The 22,758-nt window shown below is 37.8% G+C and overlaps 1 long non-coding RNA gene across 1 annotated transcript; it reads right to left on the bottom strand.

The window, feature by feature from the left end:
- Window positions 1-766: 766 nt before the first annotated feature.
- On the bottom strand, window positions 767-3,199 carry LOC148916871 (uncharacterized). Its single transcript, XR_016127289.1, has 3 exons — window positions 2,828-3,199; window positions 1,447-1,520; window positions 767-1,005 (listed from the first exon to the last, which is right to left on the bottom strand). It is a non-coding gene; the product is annotated as an uncharacterized LOC148916871 (long non-coding RNA).
- Between the last annotated feature and the right edge of the window lie 19,559 nt (window positions 3,200-22,758).

Raw genomic sequence — 22,758 nt, 5'->3', positions numbered from 1 at the left:
CAAAAATCCCTGATTTTGTGCAAATGGGTAGAGTGGATTTCACCAAAAAAAGGATGATTGAAGAGATGATGGGAGAAATGAAGGGAAAGACTTGGCCAAATTGGATAGAAGTCATTAGGGTTTCTTGGAAAATGTCAGCTTCTAGCAGCTATAAAAGGGGGCCTCTTCTACCCAACAAGCATAAACCACATCAGAGAGCAAGCTTCCTCTCTTACTCCCAAAACCTAGAAATTTCGTGCTCAAGTCATCCTTTTCCCTTAGTTTTCTCTCTTGGCAAGCTGTTCTGACACTTGACAGAGTCTCTCAAGCTGTCGGAAAAACACTCAAGCCACCTTTTTCTCTCTTTTTCCTCATGCTCAACCAAACCTCTCTGCAAAATCCTTTCTCTCCAACCTTAATACCACATCCTTCCCCTAGGAACACTTAGTTTTCTCTTCAATGCTAAACTCATGACAATTTTGCTCCCATGCCACAAGCTTCTCATGCCAAGCCAAGAATTTATCTGTAAGTTGCTGTTGTTTTGGTTGGTGAAGATAACCAAGATGCTTCCTAAGGCTCTACTGCCCTTTCGAAGCATTTTGGGTCTTGATTTTCGAACTCAGACAAAGAAGACAATTTCATAAATCTGTCTTTTACGGCAGCCCAGCCCATTTACAGCTGCGGAAGAAAAAGCCCCTACATAAATTGGCGACTCTGCTGGGGAACAGGCCGTTATCTTCATCAATGCCTCCGAAGAAGAAGTCCAGAAGCAATAAACCAAAGAGAATAAAAAGATAAGAACATTTCCTCTTTCTTTGTTTTTCCTTTATTGGCTATCTGCTTTACACAACAAGCATAACATGAGTTACTGACATGTGCCTTTTGCTTGTGCCTTATATCTTCATTCTCAAGAAAAACAAGATCTTGTAAAAGGGCTGGGGGCTTAGGCAAATCCATCATTCATGCCATTGAAGCGAACTACACATGCAAACTCCAAAATACTTGGGGGCTTCGTGCCAAGCAAATCTGTAAAAAAGAAAAAAGAGGAGTCAAAATTCAGTTCCAAATGACTTGGGGGCTTCCTGCCAATTAAAAAAAAAAAAAAAAGTCAAGCACAAGCACTTCAAAGTTTTTCATGCTAAACCAAGCTATGCCTCGGTTCCAAGAGCTGTGATTCAACATTATTCACATATTCAACCAAGTCCAAGCTATATACATTCATTCACCACTGTTTCCACCACTTGCTTTTTTTTGTTTTCAAACCTTCTTAGCCTCTACCCTATTTCAATCCATCCTTACAACAATTAAACAACCTCATTGCACCTCTAAAAGAACACTTGAAATGACCTCAACGACTAGCTTGTTCTTCTCATGCTTTGGAACCTCTAAATCAAGTCTTAAAAAAAGATACAGACGCTGGAGAGTTCAACAAACTCATTACATCTGTGAAAGTGACCAAAAACTCACCTTTATTCTATCAAGTTCCCATCAAATCAGTAAGAAGATGGCATTCCTCATGCTTTGGAACCTCTCAATCAAGCCTGAAAAAGAAACAATGGAGTACGTTGGCCAGATTAGGTGCCGGAAGGGAACTCGTAAACGAAAAGGGAGTGTCGGAAGCATAGTCACTATTGAGGCATAATGTTTTCCAAAGACAAGTTGCAAGAGACCAAAACTCACTTTCATGCTATCAAAATCCTAGAAAATTAGACATCTCATGCTTTTTCATGCTTTGGAGCTTCTAAACAAGAGAATACGTTAGCCAAAATCAGACCCTGGAAAGGTACTCATACACAAACAGAGACGCCGGAAGCATAGTTTTATCAAAGTGCAAGCAAACTCATCTGTCAAGCATTTGAAAAAATTCACAGGGCGTGATACCAATTCACATGCCAAGAAATTTCATTTCATTCAAGCATTCCAAGCAATTCGGGCATTTCAAAGCAAATTGAAGAACTCATGCTCTTACGACAATACCATTCCACTTCATGCTCTCACGACAATATTGCTCAAAAACATGCTTTAGCAATACTCAGATCAGTACTCAATGCCAATAGAAAGGACATGCCAAATTCTCAACAAAAAGCAGCATGCCAAGCAAAACTTATACACAAGCTTTCCAACCATCCTAGCTAGAACATCCCACCTTTACAAAATCACTATAAATCAAGCTTACAACCAACAAATCCCAAACTTTCCAGATTAGAACTAGACATATCAAGATTCATTTTCCCAAAATTTCGTTGCATTTCGAGCTAGGGAAGCATGTCAAACAGATTTCTAAAACAGCCCATGCAGCAGAAACTGTACGGCCTCCAGCAACTTAACCCTTATTCCACCAAAAATTCATTTTTTCTTCAAGTGATGCAAGACCAATTCCAACATAACCATTGAGAAGTCCATTTTCATGTCTCAAAATCTCCAACTCAGATTTGAAAAGAAACATTGCAAAAGTTCAAAAAACAGCCAGCAAGGTACTTTGAGATATTTTGACAAACACTTGGCATGCATTACCCAATGAGCTTGTATGACTCTTGTTTATCACCAAGCTAGATCCTAAACCAGAAATTCAACCTCAGAATTTGATTTCTAGTTCACAAATGCTGAGAAATACAGAGGAACTCAAGCATTCAAGCATAGAAAACAAGCATGCAACAAAGGCATCAACATCAACTCATGAACATGCTTCAGAAAAATGGAGGCAAAGAGCATTAGAATGGGTGGATGATCCTCAATTTTGGATATGTTATAAACAACATAATTTCGAGCAAATTTTGTGAAGCAAGCGCAATCATCCAAGCATCATAAGTTAAAAACACATGCAGAAGCAGAATATGCAGAAACTCACCAGCCATGGATGAATGCAGAAGTTACAAACCAGCTTTGAGGTATCAGAAGAATTCAAAAAATTATACAAATTTTACAGGCTATAGTACTCGAGCAGATGAACAACTTTCATCAAGGAAGTTTTCTGATCCGAGCTTCCGAAATATGACTTATGTACTGATGCACAATACCCACGGGTTTGGGCAATGAAAGGAAAAGAGGGCAGCCACTTGCAAATAATAAAAAATTCAAAAGGAAGGGGCAACAGAATTTTGCCCATGTGAAGGCCAAGCCAGCAAGGAGACGACGCGCCCAGCTCTCTTATGCTCTCTCAAGCCCGTATCTCTTCTTCAACCCGCCATGCATAAATACAAGCATTTGTGAATCAATCCACACAAACCATCCAACTCAAGCATTTCACTTGATACAACCATTTCAAGCAAACCAAACTAGATATCACAAGATCAAGCTTTTCAGGCCACACAATCATCATAAAAATTAGAACTTGGCAGTTCTAGCTGCTGGAAGCACAGAGAAGAAGCCATGCTATCACCATATCATGCCAAATTGTCACTATGGCAATGAAGGGATACCCCAAGTTCATCACACCAAGCTACATCTTGATTCAACTCAACCATTAGATTATCCACATCCTCATAGCAAGTCCAAACTAATTATGCCAAGCCAAGTCACGTTTTTTCCAGCACCTGTCATGTTTCAAATACCTTTCCAGCACATGCCCTATTTCAAATATCCTTCCAGCACTTGTCATATTTCAAATATCCTTCCAGCACATGCCCTATTTCAAATATCCTTCCAGCATTTGTCATATTTCAAATATCCTTCCAGCACTTGTCATATTTTAAATATCCTTCCAGCACATGCCCTATTTCAAACATTCTTCCAGCACTTGCCTTATTTCAAACATCCTTCCAGCGCATGCCCTATTTCAAGCATTCTTCCAATATCTAGCCATCATGTCGCACGATATCACATTCATCGAAGTTTTGTTCGCTAAATTCAAAGTGTTCGGAGGCTGGTATTGTAAACTCAAACACAATAGTGAAACCAAGCTTATTGCATCCGCAACTCTAAGATTGGATCCCCACCATCCAGTAGCACGTCTGGCTACTGTCAAATGACATCCACCATGCTAAATGTCCCAAAAGCCATATTAAACCATGCTACCTTAGCCAAAACCAAGCATCCAAGCATACAAGCCAAAATCAAGTGTACACGTCAATGCCAAGCATCCAAGCATGCAAGCCAAAATCAAGCGTACACGCCAATGCCAAGCATCCAAGCATACAAGGCCAAAATCAAGCATACATGCCAATGCCAAGCATCAAGCCAAAATCAAGCATACACGCCAATGCCAAGCACCAGGCCAAATACCAAGCATACATGCCAATACCAAGTCAATGCAACTCTTGCAACCCACAAAAATCAAGCCTCTCTAGTCACTCAAGCAAATAAATCACGCAAGCTAAGTAGTGATCTTGAGCTAATCTACCAAGCATTTTCTTCTATATCATGCCACAAAATAGGTCAACTCTTGGTAACTCTAGTAAGTAACCTCCAAAATTACAGTGTCTAGGAAAGTTTTTCAAGGCAACACCTTGGTGTTTAAGAAGGATTGGGTCTTAAGCGGGACCATTGTGACCCCTCCTACCTTCCCGGAAAAGACCTGGCTGTAATTTCAAGAGACCCTTAACTGGTCATCCTTGAGTTGCTCCTAAACCCATGCCATGCCATGCCATTGCAATTTATTTTGGGCTGGAAATTGATTATTTGGACCATTTCAATACACATTCATTACCCCAATAATCAAGGGGGCTAATGTTGAGGCCCAAAAAATCCACAGTTTGGCCCAAATAAATTTTCGGCCCAATGCGATACCTTTCCGAGAAGAAACCCGATTTGGGCACACGGAAGTTCATCATATGCGCTTGCACACATGCCACGCCAAGCGACACGCCACGCCAAACAAGGAATTATTATTATTATTATTATTATTTTTTTTTTTTGGTCTGAACCAAGCAAGGAATTATTATTCTGCACGTAATCAAGCCATAAGTTTAAGTGGGCCCAAGCTATGCAAGATGCCTGGGGCTTGCTTGAGTGGGTTGTGGTATGGATGATAATAAGTTGTCATGAGGCCCATTGATGAGCCGAGAAATGGAGGTTCCGGATTGCTTGGGAGTCTTGAAACCCAAGCCCATTTCTTAGGCCCAAACATGTGGGTGAGCACAAAGAGAAAATATCCCAACCAAAATAGCCTATTGACTCAACCAAAAAGCCCAACACCTCAAGCCAAACCTTAGTGAAGTTGGCCCATTTATTTGATAAGCCAATCCATTGTTCTAGAAGGCCCACATAAATAAAATATAGACTTGCAAAACCATCAGCACTTTGCTGGAAAACAGAAGCCATGAAGGAAAGTCTGAAAAGCTACTGAGAAGCTCCAGCACATGGGAGGAGCAAGTTTCAAGAAAAAACTTCCAAATGACCAAGGGATATTGGAGCACAGATCACCCTTTGAACCAGCATGCATACCTATTTCTTTCCCTCATCAGACCTAGCCTTGGAAGATGGGAGAAAAGAAGAAAAAAAGATGGCTGAAAATAGGAGTATGAAATAACGGCAGGAAAGGGGGCCTTGAGCTCCCAAAAATCCCTGATTTTGTGCAAATGGGTAAGGTGGATTTCACCAAAAAAGGATGATTGAAGAGATGATGGGAGAAATGAAGGGAAAGACTTGGCCAAATTGGATAGAAATCATTAGGGTTTCTTGGAAAATGTTAGCTTCCAGCAGCTATAAAAGGGGGCCTCTTCTACCCAACAGGCATCAACCACATCAGAGAGCAAGCTTCCTCTCTTACTCCCAAAACCCAGCAATTTTGTGCTCAGCTCATCCTTTTCCCTTAGTTTTCCTTCTTGGCAAGCTGTTCTGACACTTGACAGAGTCTATGTTGTGTCGGAAAAACACTCAAGCCACCTTTTTCTCTCTTTTTCCTCATGCTCAACCAAACCTCTCTACAAAATCCTTTCTCTCCAACCTTAATACCCCATCCTTCCCCTAGGAACACTTAGTTTTCTCTTCAATGCTAAACTCATGACAATTTTGCTCCCATGCCACAAGCTTCTCATGCCATGCCAAGCCAAGAATTTATCTATAAATTGCTGTTGTTTTGGTTGGTGAAGATAACCAAGATGCTTCCTAAGGCTCTACTGCCCTTTTGAAGAATTTTGGGGCTTGATTTTCGAACTCAGACAAAGGGGACAATGTCATCAATCTGCCTTTTACGGCTGCCCAGCCCATTTACAGCTACCGGAAGAAAAAGCCCCTACAATATAAAAAGCAAGAAAGACTAGTTTTAGATCAAAATAAAACAAGGAAGTCTCAAGATGATAAGCATCTGTGCACCCAGTGGCTTCTACTAACGAAACATTTTTCAACAACAATATCTTTAAAATATTATATATCCAATATGACTTGCATCGTATTGATCTCAAAAAATATATATCCCTGCTAACAATTCTGCACATTCTATCGTTATTTGAATAGCTATTCTCCAGTTTTTACAAAAGTAATAAAATACTATTTTATGAGATAATAAATAAATAAGAAAAATTATTCCTAAAGAATGGGCAGTGCACAACAAACCAATTAATCTTTACAGATTGGTTTCTTCGTCTGTTCCACAGCAAAGGATGTATGTAGGCTAGTGCCTACATCAAAGCAACATAGATAATGCAAATAGAGACAAAAAAAAAATAGTAACAAGCATGTGAAGAGAAAAGATGAGAACGTTGTTCACTTCTCAAGTTTGTTCATCTTCTCCCAAAACAAACCAACGTGAAAATCAGATGTAATAGGGTGTGATTTCTTATGGGGTTTGGTATTTATATCACCCACTGAAAAGTCTCACAGAATACATCATTTAATGAAATACCTCAAAATCGGTAAGTTTTTGAATACCACCGTACTTTTTTTAATGTTTTGAAAGTCCTAATTGAATACCACCAGACTTGCATTAATGATTTTAAAATCCTAATTGAATACCATCATATTTTTATTGATTACTTATAAATCATAATTAAATACCACTAGACTTTTAAGCTTCAAAAAAATCTATTAAAATCCTAATTCAATACACCCCCTTAAAAAATAACTTGCATATTATTATTATCAAATTGTACTATCAGACACGTTTTCATTATTTGTATTTTTTGAATATGTTTTCCAATTAATCTATCAGATGCATTTTCGAATCCTGAAAATGCAAATTCATTTTCTCATTTTCATTCTCTGAAAATATTCTCGGAAGACATTCTCCTAAAACATTACTAGACGGGCCCTTAAGCACTTGCTTCCTTTATTTATGTACAGAATCTTAAGACGAGAAGACATGTAAACTAAAGATAAGTGTAACATCCCATCCCGGAATTTAATTTAATTTTCAAATTCTAAAGTGAAAGGACGACTTTAACCTTAGGGTTCCTTGGTGGTTTAGAGTTGACTTTTTGTTCGAGGCTAGTTTTGGACATTCTCTTGGTTTGATTGTGTAGTGCTCGAGCTCACGAGTTCGTAAACACGTGGTGGGCCCAAATCAGACTTGAAACGAAGACATTTTGGTCAATGAAACTGCAGTGACAAAATTGTAAATATTGCGAAGTTGGATTTTTAAGTAGGATAAATGCTAGCCCACGCGAAGGATTCTCTCTCTCTCTCTCTCTCTCTCTCTCTCTCTCTCTCTCTCTCTCTCTCTCTCTACGATCTCTTTCTTCTACCTCTATGCGCAATGCCCGGTAGTGTTGCTTTGGCGCCGTCACGGCTCAAGGCGAGACCAATCGAAAAATGATCGACCAAGGCTGGCGATTCCGTCAGGGCTAGAGCGCAGCCATCCCAGCCCCTCCATGTGATAGCATGAGCTCGAAAAGGCCGAGAGGGTCGGAGATTTTCAGTCGCCTTGTTTGACAACTTCGGCGACCGTTGACATCAATCCAGGTATGGATTTCGATCTTCTCCTTGTTCTCTTGCTGATTGTGTACATGGTTTAGGTTGTTTTTTAGATTTGAGAGTTTGATCTAAACACCAAAATGGTCGGCAGTTTTGGCTTTGTTTCAGGCCACTTTGGCTACTTTTTGTTGTGCTCGAACTGTGGGTATAGGTATTGGCCGATGATTGAAGATTTTCGTCATTGAAAAAATCTCTCGAGCCACCTGTTGGCAGGGAGTGGCGGTGCATGGACTCCATTGTGGCGGCCCATTTTGTTATGAAATATTCCCCACGTCATCCCGAGCACGACGGTATGCTCAAATTTAAATTTGGTCACCATTTCACTATCAAACGGATATTGCGCCTATTATGCAATATCCGGGTTCGATACGTTCGGACTGTTAGATCGATTCCGTTTTAAGTTATGTTGTTCCCCGTACAACTGGGGTTGTGTGGGAACTTACAGATGTAGAATTAGACATTCTGATCTTCCAGATCAACAATTCTAGGTCTAGTTTATCGATCATCGAGCATTTGATGTCGATCCAACCGTCGAATTTGGGTGAAACTTTTGGGACCTAATTGGTGGACTGTTGTGGACGTATAGGAACTTTTGGATCGGAGATTAGAGGTCATGGCTCCGCAGGCCTAGCTGACCTAGATGGTGGGCCTAGTCTGCCCGATTAGGACCAATTGGTTAGGAGGCGTTTGTGATTTGGTTGTTTTTTTTAATATTATTTTATTAAATATTTATGAATTATTATTCTATTGCTTTTACTTTCCAAGCATGATATATTTATGTTTTATTGTGCGGATTTGGGTTGAGTTGATTTTAAATGTTTATGCATATTGATAATTGATGATAGCTTGGAAATGCAATCCTACAACCACTTTATTTACAGTACAAACTTCGTACGAACTTGAAGTGTCCAATTTCTTTGGCCATTTGAGTTCAGATCGAGTCCAAAATTTGGGCAACATCATAATATGGTGGGATGAGTCATTTGGTTAGTTTTGAGTGAAACCAATCACTAAACCTATGCAATGCACCATTTACGATACGAACTTCGTATGAACTTGAAGTGTCCAATTTCTTTGACCAATTGATTTCGGATCGAGCCCAAAATGTGGGCAACATCATAATATGATGGGAGGAGTCATTTGTTGAGTTTTGAGTGAAATACAATCACTAAAACTATGCAATGCGCGGACCACTCCATTTACGGTATGAACTTCGTATAAACTTGAAGTGTCTAATTTCTTTGACCAATTGACTTCAGATTGAGCCCAAAACTTGGGCAACATCATAATATGGTGGGAGGAGTCATTTGGGGAGTTTTGAGTGAAATTCAATCTGTAAAACTATGCAATCGTCCAACCACTACATTTATGGTACGAACTTTAAGTGTCCAATTTCTTTGACCAATTGATTTCAGATCAAGCCCAAAACATGGGCAACAACATAATATGGTTGGAGGAGTCATTTAGTGAGTTTTGAGTGAAATCCAATCAATGAAAATATGCAATGCAACAACCATTTCAGTTATGGGACTAACTTCTTACAAATTTGATGACAGGACCCGACCTAAATTCCACTTTGGAATCTGAGTCGAACCATGTGCGTGTCTGACACCTGACAGGTGCTGGGCACACTTGACCAAATTGCCCTTCTAACAAAAACCAAAATTTACTTCAAGTTTGACTTCTGCCGAAAATTCGGCAGTCTCCCCTGTAAATTCTGGTTTCCCAAAATTTTACACTTGTAAGCAAAGCAATTTATAACCTCAACCGTTCAACATGCATCAAGTTTGAATTCAAGTAATCCAACAACAAAACTTTATGGCCTCAGGCCTTACAGAAAACCTAGGGCAATGTCAGAGCAAAACTACTCTAGAAATTGTACAAAGTAAAATAGTTGCAAGGAAACATCCTACTGATATAACCCTTATTTCGTACATTTTTATTATCTTTCTCCTAGATTCTTGCTATGTTCTTGAGTGATTTTAGTATATTTTTACTTAGTTTTTTGTTTTACTAGGTTTGAAGAGTAAAGATGGAAAAGCAAGCAAAAGGAGCAATTTTGGGATTGAAATATAATGTGAAATCCTAGGAGCAGAATGTGCTGTGCAGAATAGTCAACTTTACAGAATATACTGTACTTCTTCATAGTGAACTAGATGTTGAGCCTTATATCGTTGGAAAGATACGGATGTTAGCTTTCTGTAGAATTTTACGGTTCATGATTTGGACATGTGTGAAGAGAGTTGTGACCGTTTTAGTACAGACAGTTCGGGCAGAATGTGTTCTGCGGGTTTTGCAAAATAATCCATTTGAAGTCCAATCCTTGGAGTTTAATTTGTGTCAATTATATTTGGGAAGTGTCTACAAGGATGTGGAGTTATTTTCTGATGTCTGATCCTATATTTAGTAGGATTTTGGATGCCAACTAATCAAAGACAATTGAAGCCAAACTAGGAAAGGATAGTTACCAAGTTAAAAGAGGATTTGTTCCTTATTTAAAGAAGACCAGAAAATAGGGTTCGGGGATGCTGGAATTTGAAGGAGAGTAAAAGAGCTGCTGCCATCATCAAGTTCTCAAGCATCATCACAATCCATAAGTTTTATTTTATGTTTTCTAGTTTTTCAATTATGTTTTCTTTGAACATGAGTAACTAAATTATTCTCTAGGGCGAGGATGACGCCCGAGCATGGATAGTTATGATTTTTAATGCTATTTATTGGATTCTAAGTTTCTTTCAGATGAATGTTTAATCACTATTTAATTGTTGCTATTTGTTTAAGTTCTTTGATTGATCACCTTAGGGCTTTGCATCTAGTAAATTGGAAGATGAATTTGAGGCAGAGCTCACAATATAATTCAATTAGCTTCTTGTGATTAAGTGTGGTGAATTACATTATTGCTTGACGAAGAATAATGGTTTGCTTAGTTCTCTCATTTTCTAGAACGTAATGAATTCAACTTGTTAAATTTATGCCTTAACCAGGATAGATTGCAGGATTGGATATATGATCTTTGTCTGAACTAGAAAAGAATCTTACACTTAAGGAAAACTATGGTCTGAGTGCCTGAAAAGGACTTAGATATGGGAATTATCATCTAAAGAATCGAAAGAATCTGTTGAATGCATTGAAATCTAACTTGAATTGCTTGTGGTTGATTTCGAAACCCTAGACCTTTATCATTGTTTTTCAACCTTAAAATTCAACCTTTTTATTCTCAATTGTTTTTATGAATTTCTTGTTTGTTTCATAAACTTTCACAACAACAATCTCTACAAATTCACTTATGTATTAGTTAGATTTAATTTAGGTATTCGAATATTAGATTAATTTGGAATCCTCGTAACGATACTTGGACTTGTCAAACGCTATACTACATCAATCTTGTGCACTTGCAAGGACAGACCACCTACATAGAGAAAGAGAAGCAAGGATGAGTGATGGCCGCCTTGTGGTGGTGCTCTGGTACACGACTACTGCCTGGGGGCACAAAACATTTAAAAATGTGTGTGGACAAAAATAAAGTTTTGGAAGAAAAAGGATATTAACATACTAACCCCAATGTTAAAACATTTAGAAAATTCGATTCTATTCATGTTCTATATTTGTACAAGAATCAAGACATGCATATTTATATATATATATAACTAATCACGCATTCAATCGAATTATCAAAACCTTTTTGAAAGCATTGTAAAGAAATAATCTCTTTCCCACCTAGGTGTACCCATCGTATATCCGTCAATTCCATGATCTTTATATTAATTTCCCACATTATACCGTCAATTCCATGTGTCACATAATGCAACACATCCTCGCAGGCCTCGGTGACACAAAGTCAACCCGAGCCACATTCCTTGCAAGACTCAGGGGACACATGGTCAACTTGAGCCGCATCCTCGCTCCTCACGGTCTGGATATCCCTAAGACTCATGGGGCAAATGTCAAACGCGTGCTAACTCAACCGAAGGCAACTAGAATGTTCTTAGATATCATTATAACTGAAGGCAACAATTTATACGAAGGCAACATTTTATCCGAAGGCAACACTTTGGGTACCTATGGTGGTTTAAAAACCTTTCGTGGAAAAATTATACTACTATTTCTTAATAAATTCTTTAGTCCTGTTATCACTTCCTTTCATACTTTCCAAGCCATTAACCTTTAAACATAAACATAGATATTTATGCTTGGAAAGTAAAAGTCATAATAATTCATTCATGATCATTGAATAAAACTTTAATTGCTTAAAATTTGTTTAGAAAAAAAAAGTCCAGTCACTGAGCGTCCGAGCTAGCCTAACCTTTTGGGGGTCCTTCCTGTGGGTTCAATGAAATCAGATTACCTATTTAAGTAATTAAAAACATTTAATTAATAAGATTGCTCAACCATAGATGTTAAATCAAAACCCTTACCCCTGGCCTCAAAAGTGCGTGTACATAACTTATGAAGGTTCCTAAGCCCATTTTCAACATTTTTGACAAGAGGAATGGTTTGAAAAGACCCGAGGTTCAATAAGCTATTAAATTCCCAAAATGGTCAACCCAGCATCCTGTGGGGTCCACGACCTCCGATTACCAATATGAAAGTTCCTATAAGTTCAACACACTTTACTAAACATGCCCTACAAGTTTGGTTTGAATTGAATGATCGGATCGCTCGCGATAGCACATTAAGTGTCCAATTTTTTTGACCAATTGATTTCGAATTAGGCCCAAAACTTGGGTAACAACATAATATGGTCGCAGGACTCATGTGGTAAGTTTTTATTGAAATCCAACCACTAAAACTATGCAATGTTCCAACCATGGCACGAACTTCATATGAACTTGAAGTGTCCAATTTCTTTGACCAATTGATTTCGGATCGGGCCCAAAAGTTGGTCAACATCATAATATGGTGGGAGGACTCATGTGGTAAGTTTTTCTTTAAATCCAACCCTTAAAACTATGCAATGTTCCCACCACGGTACGAACTTCACAAGAACTTCGAATAAACTTGAAGTGTCCAATTTCATTTACCAATTGATTTCGAATTGGGCCCAAAATTTGGGCAACATCAAAATATGGTGGGAGGACTCATGTGGTAAGTTTTTAATGAAATCCAAACACTAAAACTATGCAATGTTCCATCCACAGTATGAACTTCGCACGAACATGAAGTGTCCAATTTCTTTGACCATTTCGGATAGGGCCCAAAACTTGGGCAACATCATAATATGGTGGGAGGACTCACGTCGTAAGTTTTTATTTAAATCCAACCCCTAAAACTATGCAATGTTCCCACCATGGTACGAACTTTGCATGACCTTCGAATGAGCTTGAAGTGTCCAATTTCATTGACCAATTGATTTGAAATGGGCCCAAAACTTGGGTAACATCATAATATGGTGGGAGGACTCATGTGGTAAGTTTTTATTGAAATCCAATCCCTAAAACTTTGCAATCTTCCCACCATGGTACGAACTTTGAATTAACTTGAAGTGTCCAATTTCTTTAACCAATTGATTTTGAATCGGGCCCAAAACTTGGGTAACATTGTATTGTGGTAGGAGGACTCATGCGGTAAGTGTTTATTGAAATCGAACCACTAAAACTATGCAGTGTTCCAACAACAGTATGAACTTCGCACAAACTTCGTACTAACTTGAAGTGTCCAATTTTTTTGACCAATTGATTTTAGATCGAAAACCAAAACTTGGGCCACATCATAATATGGTGGGAGGACTCATGTGATAAGTTTTAATTGAAATCCAACCACTAAAACTATGCAATGTTCCAACAACAGTATGAACTTCGGACGAACTTCGTACAAACTTTAAGTGTCCAATTTCTTTGACCAATTGATTTTGGATCAAGCCCAAAACGTGGGCAACAACATAATATGGTGGAAGGACTCATGTGGTAAGTTTTTATTGAAATCCAACCAGTAAAACTATGCAATGTTCCAACCACGGTACAAACCTTGGGACACAACATAATATGATGGGAGGAATCATGTGGTAAGGTTTTATTGAAATCTAACTGGTAAAACTATGCAATGTTCCAACCATGGTACGAAGTTCGCACGAACTTCGTACAAAATTGAAGTGTTCAATTTCTTTGACCAATTGATTTCGGATCGGGCCCAAAACTTGGGTAACATCATAATATGGTGGGAGGACTTATGTGGTAAGTTTTTTATTGAAATCCAACCACTAAAACTATGCAATGTTCCAACCACGGTATGAACTTCATACGAATTTGAAGTGTGAAATTTCTTTGACCAATTGATTTGGGATCGGGCCCAAAACTTTGGCAACATCATAATATGATGAGAGGACTCATGTGGTAAGTTTTTAATGAAATTCAACCACTAAAACTATGCAATGTTCCAACCAGGGTACGATTCACATGAACTTCAAACGAACTGGAAGTGTCCAATTTCTTTGACCAATTGATTTCGGATTGGGCCTAAAACTTGGGCAACATCATAATATGGTGGGAGGACTCATGTGGTAAGTTTTTATTGAAATCCAACCACTAAAACTATGCAATGTTCCAACTGGGGTACGATTCACATGTACGAATTTGAAGTGTCCTATTTCTTTGACCAATTGATTTCGGATCGGGCCCAAAACATTCGTAACATCATAATACTGTGGGATGACTCATGTTTATGTTTTTATTGAAATCCAACCACTAAGACTGTGCAATGTCCCAGCCACGGTACGAACTTGAAGTGTCCAATTTCTTTGACCAATTGATTTCGGATCGAGCTCAAAACTTGGGTAACATCATAATACGGTGGAAGGACTCATGTGGTAAGTTTTTATTGAAATCCACCCACCAAAATTATGCAATGTTCCAACCATAGTACGAATTTGAAGTGTCCAATTTCTTTGATGAATTGATTTTGGATGGGCAACATCATAACATGGTGGGAGGACTCATGTGGTAAATTTTTAATGAAATCCAACCAATAAAACTGTGCAATGTTCCAACCGGGGTACGATTCACACGAACTTCGTCCGAACATGAAGTGTCCAAGTTCTTTGACCAATTGATTCCGGATCGGGCTTAAAACTTGGGCAACATCATAATATGGTCGTTGGATTCGTGTGGTAAGTTTTTATTGAAATCCAACCACTAAACTATGGACTGTTCCAACCACGGTACGAACTTCGCACGAACTTCTTAAGAATATTAAGTGTCCAATTTCTTTGACCGCTTGATTTCGTATCGGGCCTAAAACGTATGTAACATCATAATATGGTCTTGAAGTGCCTAAAACGTATGTAACATTATTGAAATCCAACCAGTAAAACTATGCAATGTTCCAGCCACGGTATGAACTTTGTACGAACTTGAAGTGTCCAATTTCTTTGACTAATTGATTTTGGATTGGCCCCGAAACGTACGTAACTTCATAATCTTGTAGGAGGACTCATGTTTATGTTTTTATTGAAATCCAACCACTAAATCTATGCAATGTCCCAGCCACGGCACGAACTTCGTACGAACTTGAAGTGTCCAATTTCTTTGACCAATTGATTTTGGATCGGGCCCAAAACGTACGTAACATCATAATACTGTGGGAGGACTCATATTTATGTTTTTATTGAAATTCAACCACTAAATCTATGCAATGTCCCCACCAAAATACGAACTTGAACCGTCCAATTTGTTTGACCAATTGCTTTCGGATCAGGCCCAAAATTTGGGCAACATCATAATATGGTGGGAGGACTCATGTGGTAAGTTTGTAATGAAATCCAATCACTAAAACTTTGCAATGTTCCAACCACGGTAAGAACTTCGCATGAACTTTGTACGAACATGAAGTGTCCAATTTCGTTAACCAATTCATTTCGAATCAACCCCAAAACTTTGGTAACATCATAATATGGTGGGAGGACTCATGTGGTTAGTTTTTAATGAAATCCAAACACTAAGACTATGCAATGTTCCAACCACAGTACGAACTTTGCACGAACTTCGTCCGAACATGAAGTGTCCAATTTCTTTGACCAATTGATTTCGTATTGGGCCTAAAACGTACGTAACATCATAATACGGTGGGAGGACTCATGTGGTAAGTTTTTATTGAAATCCAACCAGTAAAACTATGCAATGTTCCAGCCATGGTACGAACTTTGTACAAACTTGAAGTGTCCAATTTCTTTGACCAATTGATTTCAGATGGGGCCTAAAACGTACGTAACATAATAATACTGTGGGAGGACTCATGTTTATGTTTTTATTGAAATCCAACCACTAAATCTATGCAATGTCCCAGCCACAGCACGAACTTCGTACAAACTTGAAGTGTCCAATTTCTTTGACCAATTGATTTCGGATCGGGCCCAAAACGTACGTAACATCATAATACTGTGGGAGGAGTCATTTTTATGTTTTTATTGAAATCCAACCACTAAATCTATGCAATGTCCCAGCCACGACACGAACTTTGTACGAACTGAAAGTGTCCAATTTCTTTGACCAATTGACTTCGGATCGGGCCCAAAACGTACGTAACATCCAACCCCTAAAACTATGCAATGTTCCCACCACGGTAAGAACTACGCACGAACTTCAAATGAACTTGAAGTGTCCAATTTCTTTGACAAATTGATTTTGGATCAGGACCAAAACTTGAACAACATCATAATATAGTGGGAGGACTCATGTGGTAAGTTTTTATTGAAATCCAACCCTAAAACTATCACTACTATAAAAATCGAAAGAGACGATAGGAAACCACCGTCGTCTAGAAGGTTTTCAAACCATCGTGAAATCGACCGCCATATTTTATACATAAAACAACGACGGCTATTAACTGATGTCGTTAACACATTTAATGTCAAAAAACTATTCCGAACTGATGTGTAATTACTATATATTTAGCCTAAAATGAAATCTTCGACAACATTAGACGACATTTTTATGAAAGCTGAGACGTCTAAAGACTGTTACATGTCAAGATCAAAAGAAGCACTGACTTGCAAATAATTATCCACGTCCCTAATTGAAGGAAAAAAGACTTGGATAACCTAGAAACCGTCGTGGTTAAAATATACTATGATAAATAAACAAAGACACTGACGTCTAAAAAATAAAAGACGATGCTCACACAAACCAGCAGATGTTTAAAGAATATTACATGTCGTTGTCGCTCAAGTAACGGTTGTAAAATGAGTTAACCATGTCTCGCATCCGCGTAACCCGCTATGTGATTATCCACGTCGTTGAGTAGGAGAAAACTGACATTTTAACATTATTCCACATATGTTTCTTGTGAGAATCGTCTTTTAAATTATACAAAGAAGACCTTTCGACAGACTTAGCTGTCGCTTTTTGCTGAAGAACCGATGTCTGACATATTTAAAATGACACAATATTACTTAATTCCGACATAACAAAGCTGTTGTCAAAGGTTGATGTTATTAGTAATATTGAAGGCGTGGACAGGAAAAGAACCGAAATGGATTACATATTCAACATCGGAGGAGTTAAAACAAAGGACGTGGTTAATTTTTCCACTACATCATGAGATCCAACTGCGTGACATTGTAATTACTTACCACGTTGGTTTTGAATACATGATGACGTGGTTGTCCTTTTAAAATTCGCTTGTTTAACCCTCCTTGACGTGTGTATTCTCTGAGACGTCGTTGCTTTAGACTAGTTGACATGCGAACATCTGTCACCACAGTTAAAGGAACCGAATCGCCTTTATTTCCCTCTTTAGATGACTGTTGCTTTTAAGCATTGAAGTAGTGTTTAACAAAATCGTCGTTGGAGTAGTACACCGTTGTGTTATTTAGGAATATGCGACGATCTTTGTTTTGTAGCCAGAATAAACCGACGTGTTTTCAGTTTCAGATGTTGGTTTTTTTGGTTTACGATATTTTGAATTTTAAAACCCGACGTTGGTTTTATTTTAGACGTCTGTGTTTCCAATTTTTTTATGACTCGTCGTACTTTTCACCTTTAACCCAGTTTTTAAAATTTTTGATTTGTCGTGCCCAAAGCCTGCATAATGAAAATGTTATAAGAATTAAAATGGTGTACAGAGTTATTAATTAATGTCATACAATTAACTAAATAACTAATGTCATACATTACAACAATCAGTCAATCCATATATCTTCACACCCATCTCTAATATTTTCACTCCCAAACTCACCCACTAGGTCATCAAATGTGTCAACATTTGGTATCCCTCTAGTAAATGGCTCACACTCAATTCTAATACCACCTAGCACATCATCACCAATAACATCATTATATTCTCTATTAGGAATTGATAACACTACCGACCAACCACAATGCATTGGGTCGTCAACATAAAATACTTGTTTGACTTGAGAAGCCATAACAAATTGGTCATTCCTATGTCCAATTTTACTTAGATCTACAAAGGTAAATCCAAGTTCGTCAACTACAAGGCATGAAGTGTTATCTATCCAATTACACCTCAAGACTGGGATTCTAAACTTTTGGTAGTTAAGGTCTCAAATTTCTTGAATAACACCATAAAAACCCATATTGGAGACAATAGGGTTTCTATCCTTGGACTAGCAACTTGCATAGTATGTGCAAGTAAATAAACTCCACTATTTTGGACAATTCGCACATTATCTTGTGCCTTGGTGTTAAATTTAGCACTATTAATAAGATAGCTCCTATATGATGGCACTACCATGCTTGGACCAGCTGCTAGCCACCTCAAATTTTCTGATACGCCGTTATGCTCTTCCTCGTTAGGTTCACTTTGAACCTGCAAATTAATCATATATATCTTTATTCAACCTAACATATAGAAAGGAAGAAAATTAAAAGTTGAATATGTCGTTCAATAACATATATACCTTAAAGTGTAGCCATTGAATGAAAGTGCTATTGTGCTTATCTTGCAGGTACTTTGTTCTCTTTCTAAATTTTGGATAAGTGCTGATGTGGATCATAGAGTAAACTACACAAACTTAAACATCGTGGTAATTGAGATAAAAACGACGGGGAAGAGACAAAAATAACGTGTAAATTAAATAACCACGACGGTAAGTGAAAACCGTCGTCGTATGTATCAATTACGTCGGTAGAAAACAGAAACCTAGAAAATTAACAATTGCCAATATCAACTTAAAAGCATGCTTTAGCAGAAATAAAAATAACATGAAATGCAGAGAGAGAGAGAGAGAGAGTGGAACAGAGAGAGAGAGTGAGTGAAGAAAGATTGTCTGAATCCACATTACCGTCGTGGTACTAGAATTCCAACGACGGTTTATTTAAAAAACAGACGTAATATGAAGTTAAAACGACGGTAAGTAAAAACTGTCGTCTTATGATTTTACTAAGCTGGTAGAAAATAGAGCCCTCCAAAATTAACAAATGCAATTACAAACTTAAAAGCAGGCATTAGTAGAAATGCAGATAACATCAATTGCAGATAGAGAGAGAGAGAGAGAGAGAGAGAGAGAGAGAGAGAGAGAGAGAGACAGATTGAGTGAAGAAAGATTGAAAAAAAAAAATTGGCAAACTCTGAATCCCCCATACCATCGTGGTATTTAAATGACGACGACGTCATATTAAAAAAACAGACGTGGTATGGTATTTAGTACGTCATTAACCAAAAAACGACGTCTTATGTCATATCTAATGATGATATTGAACCCAGCGACGCAGATGTAATTCCAAATAAGAAAGAATTTCAAATTTCAGAGAATTTACCATTTCATCTTGCTGTTCTGCATCCTTGGATTTCTGTTTTAAGAAATAAAGAAAGATAGATAAGACAACTTGTACAAAATGAAATATTGCACAAACGTACCGTCGTGGTAAGGAATACACATGACAGTTAATAAAAGAAAATGCCGTCTAATTTAAATTGAGACGATGGTAAATAAAAGACGTCGTTGTGGGTTGTTTCTAACATCTGCAATTATGATAACGACGTCTAATTGGTTTTCAATAGTAGTATGCAGAGTTCATAGAAGTTACCATTTCTTGTTGCTTTTCTCCATCTTTGGCATTGTCATCCTCAAAATTGAGGGCTCTGACATCCAGCGTCCCAGATCAGCTTGCTTTATCCAACATTGGATTTTTAGGGCTTTGCTCAGGACCTTGGATAGTTATCAGTTTCAGCACGCTTGTATCAAAATTTGGAATTAGTTGGCGCGGCTGATTCAGCAAATTCTCCCTCTCAGCTTCTACCAATTGCTTGGTTCTAGCCTCCATCTTCAAGGTCTCTTCTTTAAGGACATCTCGTACACAAGGTAAATTGAAGTATTGCCTAGTGGAAATCCCAGTCCCAACACCTCTAACTCTCCCTGGATGCTTGGGCCCCAAAGCCATAGTCAACACATCATTACTTCCAGAGACAGTAAGAGTGCCTTCCCTGACTTGTTTTTGCAATTATCCTAATTAACACAAAGACACATTAAAGTTAATAAAAACAGAAAGTTAGTTCCATATGCAAGTTTAATTAAAATTCCAATGCAATTTAATACAAATTTAAAACAGAGTGAAGTGAATTTAGGCTTACAATTAATTTTTCTTTCTCCGCAACCTTTGGATTGGGGATGTTATCGTGTTTGTCTTCTCTACCTTTCTTCCACAAGGTAGATCGATCAATTTCTACCTCTGGCATGCTTTCTTCCAAATCATCCTTCAAACCAACATATCCTTTTCGAGACAATTGATGATTGTATTCGCATTTCTCTCTCCTCTGTGCTTATTCAGCATGGACAGACTCAAATTGTTTGGATAACCTTGAAGCTACAAAGGCATCCTAGTGTGCTTTCTCTACGAATTTAAATAATTCAGGGGGTTGTCTTAACTTTTCCTTCTCAGTGATGAATGGAAGGATATGATGCCTTGTTAATGTAGACTTGAAATCCTTCCATTTCTTACCAGCAGATGATAACACCATTTTTTTACCCCTTTGCCCTACCATATAAGCCATGTTAATGGCTTCCCAAATCTGCTCTTTTATATCCTTAGGGATTTCAGTCCATTTTTTGTCCACACCAATGTAGGACTGCATCTCAGTATGTGCGGGGCCATATGGTTTCCCCCTTTTGTTGTACTCAATAACTAGCTTGATTTTCTGCAATTTTCTCTTCACAACATAGGGCATTGTGTTTATACAACGACTAGACTTTGGCTCCTCAGAAAATGTTGTCGTGCTGCCTAGTTCTGTCTTAGCAGATGAAACAAATTTCATCTTCTTCGAGGGCTTGATTTGAGGTTTTTGTTCAAGCTAGAATCCTTACTTAGCGCTTGAGAAACCATGGTTACAGAGAAATCAGACTTGCAAGTAGAGAAAAGATAAAGTAAAAGTCAATAAAAAAACGACGTAGTATAAAATTTCATATGAAGGAATTTAAAAACAACCAACGCAATAAGATTTATATAACGACGGTAACTACCGATGTGGTTCGAAAGTAAAACAATGTAAATTTTGAATTTTCACAACGATGGTAAGAAAGCGTCGTGGTTTTACATTACAAACGACGTAAAATATAAAATACCATCATCTTATTAAAATGAAATACAAAATACAGAGCAATGTTTCCAAACCTTTTGGTTCTTGTCTTTATATATGGAAAAACTTAAAACTTAAAATAATTTTCAACAGGAAAAAAGTAAAAATATTTTTCAACAAACGTCGTGGTTTTCAATTACAACGACGTTAGTAATAAAATACCATCGTCTTATTAATATGAAAGTCATATACTGTTCCAAGACCATTTGGTTTACTACAAACACAAAAAAACAGAGTAGATTTTACCATCGTGGTCAATGACACTTTGTTCTTTGTCAGTAGATTTTATCCAAAAAGTAAAATGATTTTCGCATGAACAGGAACCAAGATGAGAAATGCAAAACAGATTATATGCATATGCAAAAAAGGAACAAAGATGAGAAATGCTTACCTTTTGCTTGCAATGAAAGTTTTTGCTTGGAGTTGCAAAACAGGAACAAAAATTATTTTTCAGGGACGAAGATGAAGAGGAGGAGAAGTCGATGAGATTCAGACACGGCGCTTTGGAAAGTAAAAATAAGGGCACCGTGAAATTTTTTCTTGGGTGTGGAAATAGTATAACTGTAGGTCAAGAAAGGCGAAAAGTTTAAAATATTAACGAACCGTTTCATAACACGATGCTATTAATGACAACCACCCTAGTAAATTATTTTACACAGTGGTAAATATGTAGTTTACAGTGGTAATGAATATTAAACGACACACACTTTTCCAACGTGGTTAGTTTACCTTATGCGTCAGTAGCGTTATAGATGTCGTCCTAGTATATTTTAAATAACAAGTCGGTAAGTTTATCAGTACCGACATCTTTACTTTCTACGTCAGTTACTTAATAGATTCTGTCGTTGGTTTTTCGGTATGAGAATAAGACGACACATTTTAGTTATTTGGGTCGTGGTGTCTCTAAAGAACCGCCCTAATATGTCTTTACTACGTCGTTAAACTAACAGAACCGACGTGGTTAGTATTTTATACGGCTAGAGGGTTGGTACGAATCAACATAGATTCCTTCTGTTAAACGGCGGTAGGTGTAATATAACCGACGTGGATTTTAATTTTATTTATTTATTTATTTATAAATTGAGTTTTTTTCACAAGTTCTTTTAGTTTCAGTTTTCAATTAGGGTTCCAACTTCTTCTTGCCCTTGGCTCTGTCTCACCTCTTAGGAGGCAATTATTTGGATGTTGATGTGTGTGTGCGTTTGTGTATTTGAAAGACACAAACACACACACACACACACCATCAACTTCCAAAAAATTGTCTCTCTGAATGCAAATTTGTGGCTGCCGTCATCAAATTTTAGAGGCAATTGTTTGGATGTTGATGTGTGTGTGCGTTTGTGTATCTGAAAGACACAAAAACACACACATCATCAACTTCCAAAAAATTGTCTCTCTGAATGC

Source organism: Prunus mume, linkage group LG5 (assembly GCF_029339155.1).
Source record: "Prunus mume cultivar Tortuosa linkage group LG5, ASM2933915v1, whole genome shotgun sequence".
Lineage (NCBI taxonomy): Eukaryota > Viridiplantae > Streptophyta > Magnoliopsida > Rosales > Rosaceae > Prunus > Prunus mume.
This window is presented reverse-complemented; position numbering and strand designations above follow the sequence as displayed.